This window comes from Pinus tabuliformis, chromosome X (genome assembly GCF_031772625.1).
Source record: "Pinus tabuliformis cultivar Carrire ecotype Pingquan chromosome X, CPIR1, whole genome shotgun sequence".
NCBI classification, from domain to species: Eukaryota; Viridiplantae; Streptophyta; class Pinopsida; order Pinales; family Pinaceae; genus Pinus; species Pinus tabuliformis.
This window is the reverse complement of record NC_142308.1, coordinates 1,558,859,039-1,558,875,422: the sequence shown is the minus strand read 5'-3', so window position 1 is coordinate 1,558,875,422 and position 16,384 is coordinate 1,558,859,039. Positions and strand designations below refer to the sequence as shown.

Genomic DNA, 16,384 nt, shown 5'->3' with positions numbered 1-16,384 from the left:
GCTGTTGAAAGGTCATGGGTTCAAATTCTTCTTTATACGATAATTTATTTCATTAACACTTGTTCATATAATATTTTTTTAATTAATTAATTTAATTAAAAGAACAAAAATAACATAAGTACTATCAACATTACCATTCATTTATGTATATTATTATCAATATTTTACAATACTTTGTGGAGATTAAATCCCTACCATTCACCTAATAATTATTAATAATTAAATTAAAATTTTAAATCTTAAATTTTTATGATCCATATTGTAAATAAAAATACCTTCCAAATTAATCACATCATTAAATTAAAACTCTAAAAATCTCACTCCAAAATAAAAATATATATTAACATAACAATTCACCTACTTATCCACCTAAATATCTTGTTAAAAAAAAAACAATGAAATTGTGCAACCCAACCACTTAAAATTGTAATTTTTATTATCATTAAAATAAAATATTTTAAAAATGCCACAGAAGTCGCTCGTTAGACAACAGCAGAAAAAACAGCCGAACCCGTCTACACGTCGGAATAAATAGACACTTGTATCATTACAACACAGACCCTGCCGGGTGATACTCGACAGTGCATATCGGACGAGTTGGCACACTCTGCTACTCGACTCCCTCTGTCAACATCAGACATATACACAGATTGCTGACACTTGGCAATAAACCAAAGTACTGTTCTTCTTGCCTGCCTTTGTACTTTAAAAACTAAAAAGAGGACATTGGAAAAGTAAACTCACAGTCCTCATGGCAGCAAGAATGGAATTTGAGGCACAAATGGTCCATTTTTCTGTAAAATACATTCAGAAAATTTCCCAAATGATCAAAATAGATAATTAGAGTTATAGATATCAGAAAATTTCCCAAATGTTCAAAATAGATAATTAGAGTTATAGATATCATCAAATTATAATTAGAGTTATAGATATCATCAAATTTGTCCAGTGCTTTAGATTTATAATTTGTGTTTAGTTTTGTAGTTTGTGTCTTTTAATAAATTTGATGATGAATGAAGTCACTATCCGAAATATTGAAAGGATCCCCTACATTGTGAATCCGAAAACATCACACACAATTTGACAAATGCTTCAGATATGACATTCCTGCCCTGCCAGGCAGGCTGGAATTCCAAATTTTTTTTTAAGATGTATTAGAAATTTAGACAAATTTTGAAACGTGCATGATGACGTCACTGAACGTAGCTTTGAACGGGAAATATCCACACGGCTCGTCAAATATATATGTCAGTGAAAAAAATTTAGGATTTCACAGGAACATTTACTGTTTAATGTATTTTTTCACTTTTCAACTAATTGAGTGTGTTGTCCTATCGATTGAAGTATAGTTCTGGTTTACTTTTCACCTTAAATAGAGTTACGGTTTTATGCTTATCCACAATGATATCAATTCGTAACCTTGGTTTTCCCTAACGGTTAACAACTTGCAAATGAGTTTTATTTTTCTTTTTAATAAACATTGAATCATTACACTAAAATCTATCCAAGGATATATTTTGTAAAGTTGAACAAATACATTAAAATATTAAATTTGTATCATATTAAATTTTATTTTATAAAATAATTTTTTTGTTCACATTAGTTTTAAATTTCTAACCTATTAAAATTTATTTTACAGATTAAAATTTTTAATTTATATTAACACTAAATCTAAAATATCATTTATGATGGAATCTTATAATGTTTAAAATGAGTTTTTAAATGCATAAATAGATTCAGTTTTTGAAAAAAAATTAGACATTCAGACTGTATAAAGATTACATTACAGCTCGAATTTGTGATTCCAATAAATTTTCATGACATTTAAAACAAATTTGACTAACAAATATACAAAAAAAAGTCTCTTAAACTTAGAACAATGTATAAGCATTACAGCGCAAATTTGTAATTCCAATAAAATTTGAAACAAATTTTACTAAAAAAAATACAAAAAAATCTCTAAACCTTGGAACAATTACACTACAATAACCATTACATGTTGTTTGCAGTGTCATTGACTCGTATGTAAAATTGTATAAAGTTGATCACATTGACCTTGCTAATACAATACAATTATACAACTGTACAATTCAGATAGCACAGCAGCTGGTGTTCTTGATTGACAAACATTATTCACGATGCAGATTTGTAATAAATGCTGCCTAGAAATGGCAGAACTATGCACTGGAAGGTCGGAAATGTAACCTCTGCATGGTTTTAACCATTTCTGGGCAGCAACCATTCAGAGTTTGTATGCTGCTTAATTCATGGTATTCTGTTGTTGTCATTTGTTTGCCATCCTGTAAGTGTCCTTCACAACCTTCCACACAATAACCCAGAGTGCTAGCAATGACTCTTGATTGTGCCCCATGCTTACTCTTGATCAGAACTAGAGTTATAATAAGATCTATATAAATGAAATATAACTGCTTGGTTTTGCATATCCCTTAATTTATCTTTTTGCCAAAAAAAAATAGCAGCCAAACCAGAAAGAACAGAGGAAATGAAATAAAGCAAATTAGCATAGAGCCACTCAACCTCGGATTTACAAAGCACCATGAGGATAGAAAAGACAGTGAACCTCAAGTGCAAGCCTTCACAACTTAGAGATCCTGGATTAAAGATGGATCTATGCTAATTGCATCTAGAAATGAGATGCTCTTACAACTCAGGGTGGGAGAAACCTTTGCACCCAGAGGACCAAGGTACTCTAAATGCATGCAGATGGGGTGGGGGAGATATCTGTGGTCATCCTGTGCCTGACCTCTCAGAGCAAAGATGTCCCCCACTCCCCTGGCTGTTAAAGCACCCCACTTTTGTCAGTGCCATAAATGATAAGATTGGCCTACTTATTTTCTAAATAAGTTAAAATCTGTGGAATCTCTAATGAGAACAATCAAAATAATCAGGGATTTAGAAGTATGTTTTGTATTTGAGGCTGCTTATGTGATAAGAAATGGAGCATCAAATTTGTAACATTTTTTATTATAAACTCATTGAACGGGGAGAAAATCAACTTTGAAGTCCAAAGGAACAAAGGTTTGGCACATGCTGCAGAATTAAAATTGTAAGTAAACTTATAGTGAAGCATATGAAATAGGATTTACAAAAGTCTGAGTCAGATAAGGAATTAATCACTAATTACTTTAAATAATAAAAGAGCTCTGAAAATGTATTGTAAGTAAACTTATAGTTAAGCATATGAAATAGGATATACAAAACTTATAGCTCTGTATTGTAAGTCTGAGCCAGATAAGGAATTAATCACTAATTACTTCAAATAATAAAGGAGCTCTGAAAATGTTGCAACATCCATCTTGGCAACAACTTACAAGTTGCTGCTATACAAAGCATTTGCTAATAGCGATAGCTCTCAAGCAGTTTTATCTTACTCAAATGCAATCACTTCTGTTTTTCCATAGAATTATGACATGCTTACAAAATCTAATTTCTGATCAACCATACAGAATGCAGTGAGAATAGATGCATTGCTGCAATCTCACTTAAGTTTTTCAAATCAACAATATTCATCATAAACACACTTAACTGGTTGTTATGTATCTTATACTAACAAGACATGTGTAGGTGTATGGGCCTCACTCTCTTACCAAGGGGATCAGTACAGGAACATCACAAGGTTCTAATAAACATAATGCCATTGGAGATGGCAATCAAATCCAAAACAGGTACATGCCTAATCTAGAGCAGGGGTCCTAGGCGTGTATAAAGGAGAATGCATTTTGGGTCTTAATTCCTCCAATTGTCTGACAACTTCCTTGATATCTGGCCTCACAGCAGGTGAAGGTGCACAGCAACCCATTGCAAGTTGAAGAGCATGAAGCAATCCCTCGTCTGCCGGGCTCCTAATTGCCCTCAAAATTTCAATGTCGAAAATCTGCATGGTGCGTTCTTCAAGCACTGCAGCCTTCACAATACTGGGCAAATCCACAATCTCATTTGAAGAATTCTTACCTGGCCTCTTGCCCATCAATATTTCCAAAAGAAAAATACCAAAGCTGTAGATATCAGTCTTGGTATTAGCCTTCTTCATTTTCTGAAGCTCAGGAGCCTTGTAGCCTTCTAGACTTGCAGCTGCCATCATCTCGGCCGCAGCATTAGGACTCATCAGCCCAGCCAATCCAAAATCTGTGAGATGGGCTACAAAGTATTCATCAACCAAAACATTCTTAGATTTAAGGTTCCCATGAATTATGGGTGTTTCAAGCCCTGTATGCAGATGAGCAAGCCCCCGAGCTGCTCCAAGAGCAATCTTTTGCCTACGAGCCCAGTTCAGATGCTGCCTCCCGGAACCATGAAGAAGATCGGCCAAGCTACCTTTGGGCATATAATCATAGGCCAACAACTTTTCTCCTCTTTCACCCTCATAAAATGCCCTCAGAGGCACCAAATTATTATGTCGGAGACGCCCCAAATCAGTAACTGCAGGCAAGAATAATTCCCTGCTGCTAACAGTGCCTTCTTTAAGCAACCTAAGCACAATAGTACCTCCTTGAACCAACTTTGCCTTATACACAGTACCATAGCTTGTTTTCCCCAATACTTGTCCAGTTGCATTCAAAACATCTTCGACAGTGAGATGCTCCCCACCTTCAAACAAGACCAACCTACCCTCCCCTGTTTCTTCTTCCTCAAACTCATTCCTAAACTCCCCCCTTATCTTCCTATCATGAGAGCTACAAAATGAAATCAAAACAGACAACGCAACAACAAAAGAAGCCATCAGACCAATCACAATTCCAGCCACCGCACCGGGGCTCAATCCAGACCTATGCCCAATCTGCTGTGCCTTTCCACAGACTTGCAAAGGAGCACCACACAAAGTTGGACTATTGTCCACAAAAGCATCTTGGCTAAAATTCTGGGCAAAGTTGGGTATTGCACCAGTGAGATTATTGTGAGAGAGATTCAAAACAGAGAGATTCAGATTGGCAAGGGCTTCTGGGATTGTTCCAGAGAAGGAATTGTTACTCAGATCAAGATCATGTAGGTTTCTGAAACTGGGCAGAAAACTAGGTATCGAACCCTCAAGATGGTTATCACTGAAATCCAGTTTTTGCAGACTTGGGCATGTTATGTTTGGCAGGGCAGGGTCTGGTATGGCACCAACAAGTTCATTCTGATCAAGATCAAGCTCGACCAGGTGACCACACAGATTCCATAGTGAAGGTGGTATGCTGCTATTGAGCCTGTTCTGGCTCAATGACAGGATTGCAAGGCTTAAGCTATTGAAGAGCTCTAAGGGTATAGGGCCTGTCAGCATATTGATGTTCAGATAAAGACTCTGCAAGCTAGATAGTCTTGCTAGCTCTCTGGGTATTGTTCCTACGAGCCCAGCTGCAGGAAGTTGAATAGTGTAAGCAAAAATTGATGGGTCTCTGTACAGAGTGAGATTTCTGCTTACCAGTGAAGTGCCACAGTTGAGATGTGTGCCATCTGCCTTTATCCATTGGATTCCCCTCCATTGACAGAGTGGGACTGAAGCATTCCATGTTGACAGCAGCACGTTATCACCACTGGGCTGACCCCCCAGAGTGCCCTTTATCTCCAACAATAAAATTGCATCAGTAGGGAGCTGAGCAGCTGTCAGCAGCACAGGCATCCAGCATAAGATGCTGAATACCAGAAGGAGCTTGATGGCCATTGTTGGCTCTGAAACTCTCAGACCTACTTCATTAACCGGCTTAGGGAAGCAGTTTTGATATTTTTCATCGAGAACATAGGCTTTCACGTACATTTGAGTGCATGGGAAGCCTCTACAATCCTACTTTATAAAAGAAATTCTATAAAATTATTAAAATATTAGCCATGGCATCCCTAAAAACGTAGGCTGTCTAAAAAATTCAATTAAGTGGACGATATAGACATTTCCTAGGGGTGGGCGTTGGCGGTATAAACTTGACTTTAGGGATCCACGAAGGAAAAAGAAGTGCAATGAAAGCTCATTGGTTATTTTACTGTAACAGTGTGACTTCTTAGGCTTGTGAGGTGGGTTAGAAATATTTTTGTAGTGGTGGATATTTACTATCCAAAGAGGTGGGATGCTTATATTCTATAATTAGAGTCTTGGGTGGATCAACTGTTTTCTGATGATAAAAAAATAAACCTACTTCAATGCACTGATGGAAAAGGTGGGAGGTGGATATAAAACTGAACCTAAATCAATGAGTTGATTCAAAAGGTTGGAGGCAGAGTCGGTGGACACCACTGTCAATGTCAAAAGAAGAGGCCTGACCTCTAGAAGTTTGAAAATTTGTGTACCAACCTTTTGGGTCCACCTACCTCAACGTCCATCCATAAAGTTCTGTGTGAACATTGGGATGCTTATGAGTAGTCATGAATATCACCCCAATTATGCAACAGAGTTAATGATGAGGTTGTCAACATAGACATGGCCGTACTCACTACCATTTATCCTTCATGTAATATCTTCCAAAAAGGATGAGACTTCATAAGTTTGTCCCAAACCAAAAAGAAAAGTTAAGCCAGCAAGTGATGGAACTAAATTTTACAAAGAGGTAAAATGGTTGAACGACTCTTTAGATGAAAGGTATTTATATTATATTACCTAAGAAGTTAGGTATTTGTTTTAATCAAGATTTGATTATCTTTATTATTGTTATTATCTTCATGAAGGTGTGATTCTCTTAATTTAGATGAAAGGTATTTATATTATATTACCTAAGAAGTTAGGTATTTGTTTTAATCAAGATTTGATTATCTTTATTATTGTTATTATCTTCATGAAGGTGTGATTCTCTTAATTGATAGGTTTATTTTCGGTGAATCAATATATTTTTTTATGATTTTTTTTCAAATAAAGAGATTGAGGGAGAATTAAATTTTAATTTTAAAAAATAAGTGTTAATAGAGATAAAAGAATCAAAACAACAATGAGTATTAAGTCTAATTAAAAGATGTCTTTAATCATTATACAACTTCTCACTTCTTAATATGTGGGGATGCTTTGGACATTAAAATCTAAAGGAAGCCTACTCAAAGGCTTTTCGTTATTATTATTATTAAGAATAATAAAGATGCAATTTTAAGGTCATGGCCAAGCTAAACACCAAATTGGTATATGAGACTCTTATCTATGGGACATGGGACCTTGCTAAATTTAGATACACCACAACTATCTTAGTTATTTGGAAATTTTGACTCTGTTTTCTAATGATGCAACATAACATCCTATCCCTTGGTCCATTAAACTCTAAAGGAAGCATCCTAAGCGTTTTTACTCATTCAACTTATCTATTACCTAGGATTTTTTTACTTTGCTTTAAATACTCAAAATGCTTTTGAGATGTTGCTTTGTATTTAATTTTTGTTACTATATATTTAACAAAAGAGTATTTACAAATTTAGATTTATTTTAATCATAAATCTATAGAGAGCTAAGAGAGATCAAGCCCTTTAAAGTGTTTTTTTTTTAATTGAATATAAATAGAGATTTGATTTGATATATTTAAAATTAAAATGAAATTTAAGTTAAATTTATTATTAATTGGTAAAAATAGCATATTAATATTGGAATATTTTTTTTATAAAGTTGACTTTTACATTTTATAAGATTTACATATCTCCCACACTTAGATTGTTACACTTTTGGAATGGCGGCTACAATAACTATATATGATATATGTTGTTTAGATCAGTATAAACTAGATATTGAATAAGAACGTATAAATGTTAAAGCCATTGTAATTACTATCATCTCCTTAAAGCCTTTATATACTCATTAATTGTTGATGGGAGAGTGGTTAAAAAAGGAGAAATATAAATATATATATATATATTCCAAATCTTTTAAAATGATTTAAAAATGTAAAAAAAAATTAAAACCCAAAATTTTATGGGTAAAGTTTTTATCAATTAATTAAATTATAACTTTTAAAAATAATAAAATTGTAAGCTTGGTAGGACCTTTTATTCATTCATTTTCAAAAAGCAGCTTACATCAATGAAAGAAGTTTTGTGGCCTCAACCTGCTCATTGGGAAACCAGGTTTGTTGACCATTGGACTGCGTTGTATGTCATCCAAAATCTTAGAATCTTAAGTCTGTCAAACAAAGCCTTATAGGACTGACTGTTTGTAAACCAGTTTACACCTAACACACTAACATAAGCACTGCTAACTGACATATACATCAAAAAAATAAGCAAAAAAAGAAGATGCTAGCTACTACTCATCAGAGGACTCCACCGAGGCTGGGTCCTTAGCACTAGAACCTGGTAGTTTTGATTGAGGAAGGCATAAAATGTGCTTCTCAATATGGCCAAGACGAACATTCTGCTGCTGAATTTGAAATTGGATAAGTTGAAATTATTTCTGAATTTCCTGGAAACATGGATCAGACTTAATGAAACCTGTAGAGTTCATAATAGCTCAGGCCACAATACTCTTCATCATCCAGTAAAGGTGAACCGTTTGTTTATACTGTGTGAGTCGACCTCGGGTGTGGCCGGGATTTGGAACCAAGAGACACCAATCCTCGATCTGCACTTCATTCTCAACGTGCTGGTTGAGTTCCGCCTCCCATGACGAAATCAATTGTTTCACCTGGGCTGGGGTACCTGTGTTATATGCTTGGGTCGCGGCATTAATACTTTGAGCATCAGGTTTTCTGCCACTTCTTGATCTGATTAAGAATATTAGTTTTTTCTTCGTTAAGATCTTCCTCAGCTTAGAAACAAAATGTTATTCATGTGCTTAAGGATTCATGAATTTTGCAAGTGAAAAATGATTTTTATGTTATTTGTATGAACAATTTAACATAAAATAGAAATTGAACAACAACATATAAATGTACAGAACATCACCAAAAACACATTACAACAAGAACATGATGAAGGAGTTCACCCCTCCTGAGCTATGACTCCTTGGTCCAACTTCCAATGGCTTGGGCCTCTATATTATTATGCTAAAATGTGTAAAAAAATGTGTTTACAATGCTCAAATGCTTCTGCAACTTGCTCCAATGAGTCCAACATGTCCAAAAATTGCTACCTAGCCTCTTTCTGCACACAATTTGGTCGAAAATAGGAGAAGTTATGACCTCTCCTAGTTTCCTCACTATTTGCTCTACAATTTGCCAAAAGTTGGCACCGAACCCTCATTTTCGCCCCCATTTTCCGCTAACGAGCCACCAAATCCACCAAAATCGAGGCGGATTTATCGGACAGTTAATATGGCCGTCGAGGCCTACAATTGTGGAAAATAGGGTCATATGGGGACCATGTGCCCAGGGGCTAGCCCTCAGCGCTGGCCCCTTCCCTCTGGCAGTCACATAAGCAACGTTCACATGGGGGCAGTTATGTCCGCACCCACCCCGAAACCATATGACATTGAAATTTAAATAATACGCGACAACATAAGTTGTTAAGAATTGCGCGCATCGTGTGTTGGTAAAGCCTTTGTGTTAGTGTTGGGAGGTTGCGGGTTCGAACCCCGTTGCCTTCGCAAGGTACACATCAACGATTTTGGTGGCCTCCCGGGCTGCCACATGTTAGCCCGTGGTTGGCCATGATTCCAACCAATGAAAAACCACAAAATTTCAACTAATACTAATGTGCCACTTGGCATGATATAGTTCTCTGAGAAATGATTTGTCCAAATCACTTGCCCAGTGAGCGACACGTCAGCAGTACGGATTGCTGACTGGGTTGTCCTTTTTTTTTTTTAATTCACCTATTGGGGAAAGTGAACAGAACTTGTTTCTGGAGTCATATGAAATTTGTTTCACACAAAACGAGTTGCGCCGGATTTAGGAAAACGATCACTACACAGTCGTTCAGGTTCCACACCATTTTGACGACTTTAATTTTTGAGCGTAATTATGAGCACCTGATCACTTCTCCTCAGTGGTTGATTAGAGGAGGAGCCCTGTCTACCTCTATTCCATACTTTCGACTTTAGCCCCAGCCCCCATTTCCTGACGGACCAACACCCGTAGAAGGATGAGCCATATATAAAAGTCACCAATCCAACAAATTATACAGTGTTAACCTAACATGTCAAGCCACAGTCTCGAAACAGACCAGTTGCGTGCAGGGTGAGTGAAAACCCAAACTAATATAACTTGATACAATTTCAAAAGAAAAGAGAAAGAAGCGAACTACATTAAGCTCGAGCCATACATATGCAAAGGCCAACCACTAATGCCATTTGTGGCCGATGACCAACACCTGTGCTCAGATGGGTCAGTTAACATAGAGAAGCTAGAAATAGTCTATCACCTCATATGGAGGTGCCACAGACCTGCTCCCTAAGCCAACTACTATGGAGAAACACACCATAACCATAAAAAACCAAAGACGAAGAGTTACAAGAGACTTTCTCGTTCCAAATAAACAAATCACATAGAAAACCATTACCATCGGGCGGACAATCCTTCCACAAAAGACAACTAACTTGAATTTTGTCATACATTCCCATTCAAAGCAATAGAATACATATAAGACAGACACCAACATAGAAACAACTGACACAACATAAAAAGTAACCACATAAACTTGCTCGCTTGCTGAGCAGTCAATTCCTTTTCTTTCAATAAGCAATTTGCAGGAGGGGTCAACAAACTTGCAAGAGACATTCAGAAATAGAGCAGGTCGCGGACGGGGAGGGGATAGAAGGAAAATAACATACCCGACTACGCTTGCCATGAACCAAAGGTTGGTGACATCCCGAGAGTAGAGCCTCCCAACCGAGCTTACCACTAGAGGATAGAGAACCAAGAACCTCCACTTACCTCCTAAAACCAAGCTCCAGCACGAAACATATGCATGAATGGGGCTCCGAGCCCTCACCACCTGGAGATTATGAACCCTGCGCCAGATCACTCCAACATTAAACAAACCCATGCATTCTGTCAACCCACCGCCCTGATCACGCATGTAAAGTCCGTGGTTAAGTCGCCCTTCAAGGCTGTCACCCATCATTTCACCTAAGTTGAGAGTCCCGAGAAAGACGATGATCTGTCTCGCACCCTGATCGGAGAAACTTTTAACAAAATTTTAATCAAGAAAAAAGAAAAATAAAATGACTTGAGTTTGTACATTTATTAATTCACTATATTAATGTTTATATACATAAACTCATTTATTAATTCACTATATTAATGTGTATTATTTATATACATAAAAAACAATTATACATTGACACAATTTTATGATGAAATATAATTCCACATTAATATACTTTTTTATTGTACTTAATTCTATGTTTAATTAAAATTATATTGTTTTTATTGAAACAAATAAAAAATAGTTAATAAAAAACAATTATACATTGACACGATTTTATGATGAAATATAGCTCCACATTAATATACTTTTTTATTGTACTTAATTCTAGGTTTAATTAAAATATATATTGTTTTTATCAAAAAAAAAAAAAATTCATTATCTTGAAATTATTGTTGATTAATTTTTTAATTTCCCACCTTATTTTATCCATAATACTTTTATAATCAACTATGGTTAAAATGACTAATTAATTGGCAAGCTTTAAGGTGTATGATCAACTATGGTTAAAATGACTAATTAATGGGCAAATTATGGAGTTTAAGCTATTTAATTTAAGATTTATTTAATTTTGTAAGACACTTTTCTCTATTGTTGAAATCCAATGACATCGTAAGTTAGAATTTTTATTACTTTTAAAATTTTATCTTATTTATAATAAAGTTCAATTATGTTAAAGCGTTACTCATATTTAAAATGTGTATTGCATTCTTCTTAAATTCATAATTAAAAATTACTTTAATACAAAATTAATTCACTTCAACTAACTTATATACATCATCAACTTTCTACATTGACTAACATTTATTTAAAAATTACATATCATTATAATAATTATTTTCAACTACCCACTACAATTAAACAAATAAAACAAATTAACAAATGGCATGCAATTATATTATTAAAAATCCCTATATAAATAAAGCATTTAACACACAAAACCAGTTAACAGAATGACATAGCCAAAAGCTAACCAAGAAGCCTTATATAAATGAAGCATTTAATTCATCTCCTTGTCCAAAAAGGCCATAAAATGGACCACAATGGGGGTTCTTATCCTCTATGTATCTTAACTAACTTTTGACTAATGCAATGATTTTGTATATTATTTGTGCATAGATTCCCTTGCATCACCTCTTTAATATATATATATATATTCACCCACCAACCACCCCGATGTTAACCACAGCTTCTCATCTTCCGGTTTTGCATTCAAAACCCATCAATAACTCATAAAAAAACGTCCCTTTCCAAAACAAAACTAAAGTCATTTTCAAATGCCGCCATTTGAATTAAATATGGAGGTTGTTGTCAGTTAGTGGGAATTTCTTGCCATTAAAATATAAATTTTCATCATTTCACCACACATAAAATATGAAAGGTGAAAGGTGAATGGTGGGAATTTCTTACGATTAAGATATAAATTTGATCATTTCATCAAACATAAAATATTGAAAGGTGAAAGTATTGAATTTGTGATATGTATATGTGTGTATGGGGTTTAGTGGTTAATTTGGATACGTTGACGTGAGACTGATCTTGGTTCAAAATTCTAAAACGTCCTTTCTTCTATGTAATAGATATTTAAATTAATATAATTTTTATATTAACAATATGTGCATCTTTAATGATTAAAAACGTGAATTTCGTTCTACATCTATATTTTTATAAATTAAATTATTATTATGAAAAGATTTTATGAATTTAATAAATTATAATATAAACTATAATTTAATAAATTATAATATAATTATTAAAAAGCAACAAAAACCTATGAGAATAAAACCTACCCAAAAAAAATCTAATCTCTTTGCACACAAAAATAAAAATAAATGTACACAAATTCAAAGCTTAAGATACATTTGAAAAAAATTATAACAAAATTTGATTTGCATATAGGTTTTATTTGTAAAGGATAACAATAATTTTCATGAAGTTTCCCCAATGGGGTGTGCATTTAGTTTTTAATACATTTTTTAAAATGTGTGCCAACTACACCACTTGTTCGTTCCTTGTTTCGACGTGTCCAGTAAACACATGTCTATATAGCATACCTCAACCACTGTCAAGTCATATTAAATGCATGAAGAATGGTGAGTTTTTGTGGAGTCTCGGGGTTATTACTGGCATTGTGGGTTTTCATTTCTCTGCGAAGATGGATGGTGGAGAATCGAAGGGATTGGCTCATCCTTTGGCAGAGTCAGGTTACGATTGTTGTGACTACAGTGATCTCATTGATGAAGGTGAGTACCAGGCAGGGAATGTTTGTCTCAGGAAGTGTGCCAGGAATTACACCTGTCCTTTCCAGGTCTTGGGGTGGCATGGAAACCATTGGTTAACCTTGCATCATTCTCCTTAGTCCTTTCATTATAAATGCATGAGATCTGCTTCAGGGTGGTGGCAGTATGACGTGATCTGGGGTGGTGGGGAGGAGGACTCCTCACCTTGTTGTTTATGCTTCTTCGTGGTCAGATATCTGGTAACTTGGGGTCACTTGTATCCTTAGTGTGGAAATTTTGGGCTTCTTCCTTGCTCTGAGGGAGACCCAGAATTTGCTCCAATCTTTCCCATAGATACGAAGAATACAACAAAGGGTCAATGTTTTTCATTTTGTTTCTACACAATACTGCGACAGGGCCGGTTTTTTAATTGGTTGTGGTTTTACCCACATCGACTGTCCAGGGCATTGATTCAACATGTATTTCTTTTAATTGTCCAGTCTTGGTTTGTGACATTTGGTACCCAAGAAATTTCTCAATTTGGTTTTAGCATAAATCCTTTGGTTTTAAAATGAGTATTTGTATCTGTCTAGGTGTGAAGTGTTTTTGTTTTGCTAATTCCTTTAATTAAATGGGTAATTAATGAATTCATAATATGTAATGTGTTTTTGCTACTATTTTATAATTGCATATGAAAATTGTACTATTTTTATTTTTATTTTTCCGAAGAAAAAAGCGATCTTTTTATTAAGAAAATAAAAAGTTACATTCTGTATGCTTTAAGCAGTCCTGATGACTCATATGATTGCTATTTTGACATTCTGTAAGACACAAAAATCTCAGTCTTTTTTGACTGATTGTGGATGTTAAAATGTATCCGATACTGCTGTAAAAAAGTCTGATAGTAACTGTCTAGTCTTCCTCCCTTCAGAAGGCTTAGGACATTTAACATAAATATATTTTAGGGTCTCCTTCAGAGAAGGAAAACAACCCCTTACATGGCTGTTAGATCACTTAGAACCGGCAGATATGAACAAAAAGATAAAGAGTTTCCCTGTTTTGAAGAGCTAAAAAAATAACAATTATAAAAGAAGTTGTAACAGGTATAACATTGGAGCCCATGAACCAGAAACAAAAAGAAAGACGAGCCGCGATCACTGTGGTGGAGCAAAAGGAGGCTAAAACGATGTGGAGGACTGCCCCTGACTTAGTTCTACTATTGACTAGCTTCCCAGATCTTGCTGTAAAGCAGCCTTAGAAAGCTGGTCTGCTTCCTCGTTTTTGTCCCTGTAGACATGGCAGATGATGAAACTATTAAATGATGACTTTAAAAGCATTATTTCTTCTAAAATAATCTTCAGAATTTGGTTTTGACATATAGCTCTCCCATTAACCCAGTTTATGACGTTCAAAGAGTCTCCGAAGATTTGAATTATGAAGATGTTTCTTTGAAGTAGCCAGCAGAGAAGAAGGCGCAAGGCGGACAGCTCAGCAAAATTATTTGTGCCAGGTCCTAGACCTACATAAGCTTTTAGGGAGTGTTCAGGATTCAAATGAATGCAAAATCCTGCTCCAGCCTTGTTGTTCTGGGATGCTCCATCAAAAAAGGCCCATGGAATGCCCTCCTGGATAATAACAGGCTTGTGATGAATATGAGGACTTTTTGCTTCAGGGATTGGGATGGCAGAGTAAATGGCTGCACAATTTATAGCTATGACAGATGCGGGAGTGTCCTTGTCTTGAAACAGGCTTTTATTTCTTGCCAACCATACCCCCCAAAAAAAGATAAGAGGTAGATTTCTCATATTTCCCTCCGGGTAGTTCTGCCACCATCTACTCCAAGCTTCTTCCAAAGGTTCTAACCCCCACTGTGCCTTTACGTTGAGCAGACTGATTAACTCCTCCCAGATTTTTTTTGAAACTGTACAGGATGTAAAGAGATGACTTATTGATTCCCCTTCTAATTTGCACAATGGGCACCTCCCTGGCCCAACTAAGTATCTGGCTTGTAAGATGTCCTAGGTTGGAACCTTCCTTTTAAGCATACACCATAAGAAGATCCTAGCCTTAGATGGGCATTTTAACTTCCAAATGTGTTTCGACCACCATTCTGGTATTCCCCAACCTTTCTTTTGCATTAAGAAGGTATATCCATCTTTTGGGGAATATTCACCTGTTTTCCCCTGCGCCCAGATCAAAAAATCAGGTTCGTTTTTAAGTATGACATTGGAACGATGTAGTTCTTGAATGAAAGAGCGCCATTCGTTCTTCCACCTGATGTTTATTCCTAATTCTTCGTCATTTTTCCAAGTCTGTCCCCATAAAGTAGAATGGCCTGCTTTCTCCACCTGGTTTAGAGTAAAAATGCCCTTACTATCTAGATGTCTGAGAAAGCCAGGAGATAAGGCAAAGGCTTCATTACAACCTACCCAGGGGTCCCTACCAATTCTTAGATGTCTTCCATCTCCTATCTTCCACGCCAATCCTTGTTCAATCACAGAGAAAGCCTCCACCGTGGCTTTCCAAATGGCTGAGACATATATGAAAGTTGTACTATATTGATGTTAGAGTTCACAATTAGCCTCATAGATGGTTAATAAGGCAAAGAAATATTGTTGGTAGTGCTATATGGCCAAGGAAGGGGACATGAAAAAACTCATATTGACAAGCTCCTCTAAGTAAATTGATGCATAAGATCTATTGCAAATGTCCTCAAAGGGTTTACTTTACTAGATTTCCACACTCCTCCATATGAAAATCCAATTTGGTGAATAACATGGATGGGAGGAATGCTCTTAGCCTAGAAAATCATTTCATTCTAACCAAGTTAGAAATTTACCAATAGACTACATATTGTAAATCCCTATGTTTTTAAATTATCTTTTCCTTAAACAATTTGTTTATGAGCTCCTTTACTAGGAACCTAGATATCTAGGTACAATTATAAAACTTCCTTCCAAAACAAAACATAGTACCAACATATGATCTATATTCTCATTTTCTTTTTTTGCAAATAATGCATCTTTGTGGGCTTGTCATGCTCTCTTCTTACATATTTCCCATGTTGCTACATTATTTGATAAAGATTACCATTAAAATAATAATAATAATAATAATAATAA

At 35.4% G+C, this 16,384-nt stretch overlaps 1 pseudogene; it reads right to left on the bottom strand.

The window, feature by feature from the left end:
* Positions 1 to 3,255: 3,255 nt before the first annotated feature.
* On the bottom strand, positions 3,256 to 5,805 carry LOC149145985 (putative kinase-like protein TMKL1 pseudogene; annotated as a pseudogene).
* Between the last annotated feature and the right edge of the window lie 10,579 nt (positions 5,806 to 16,384).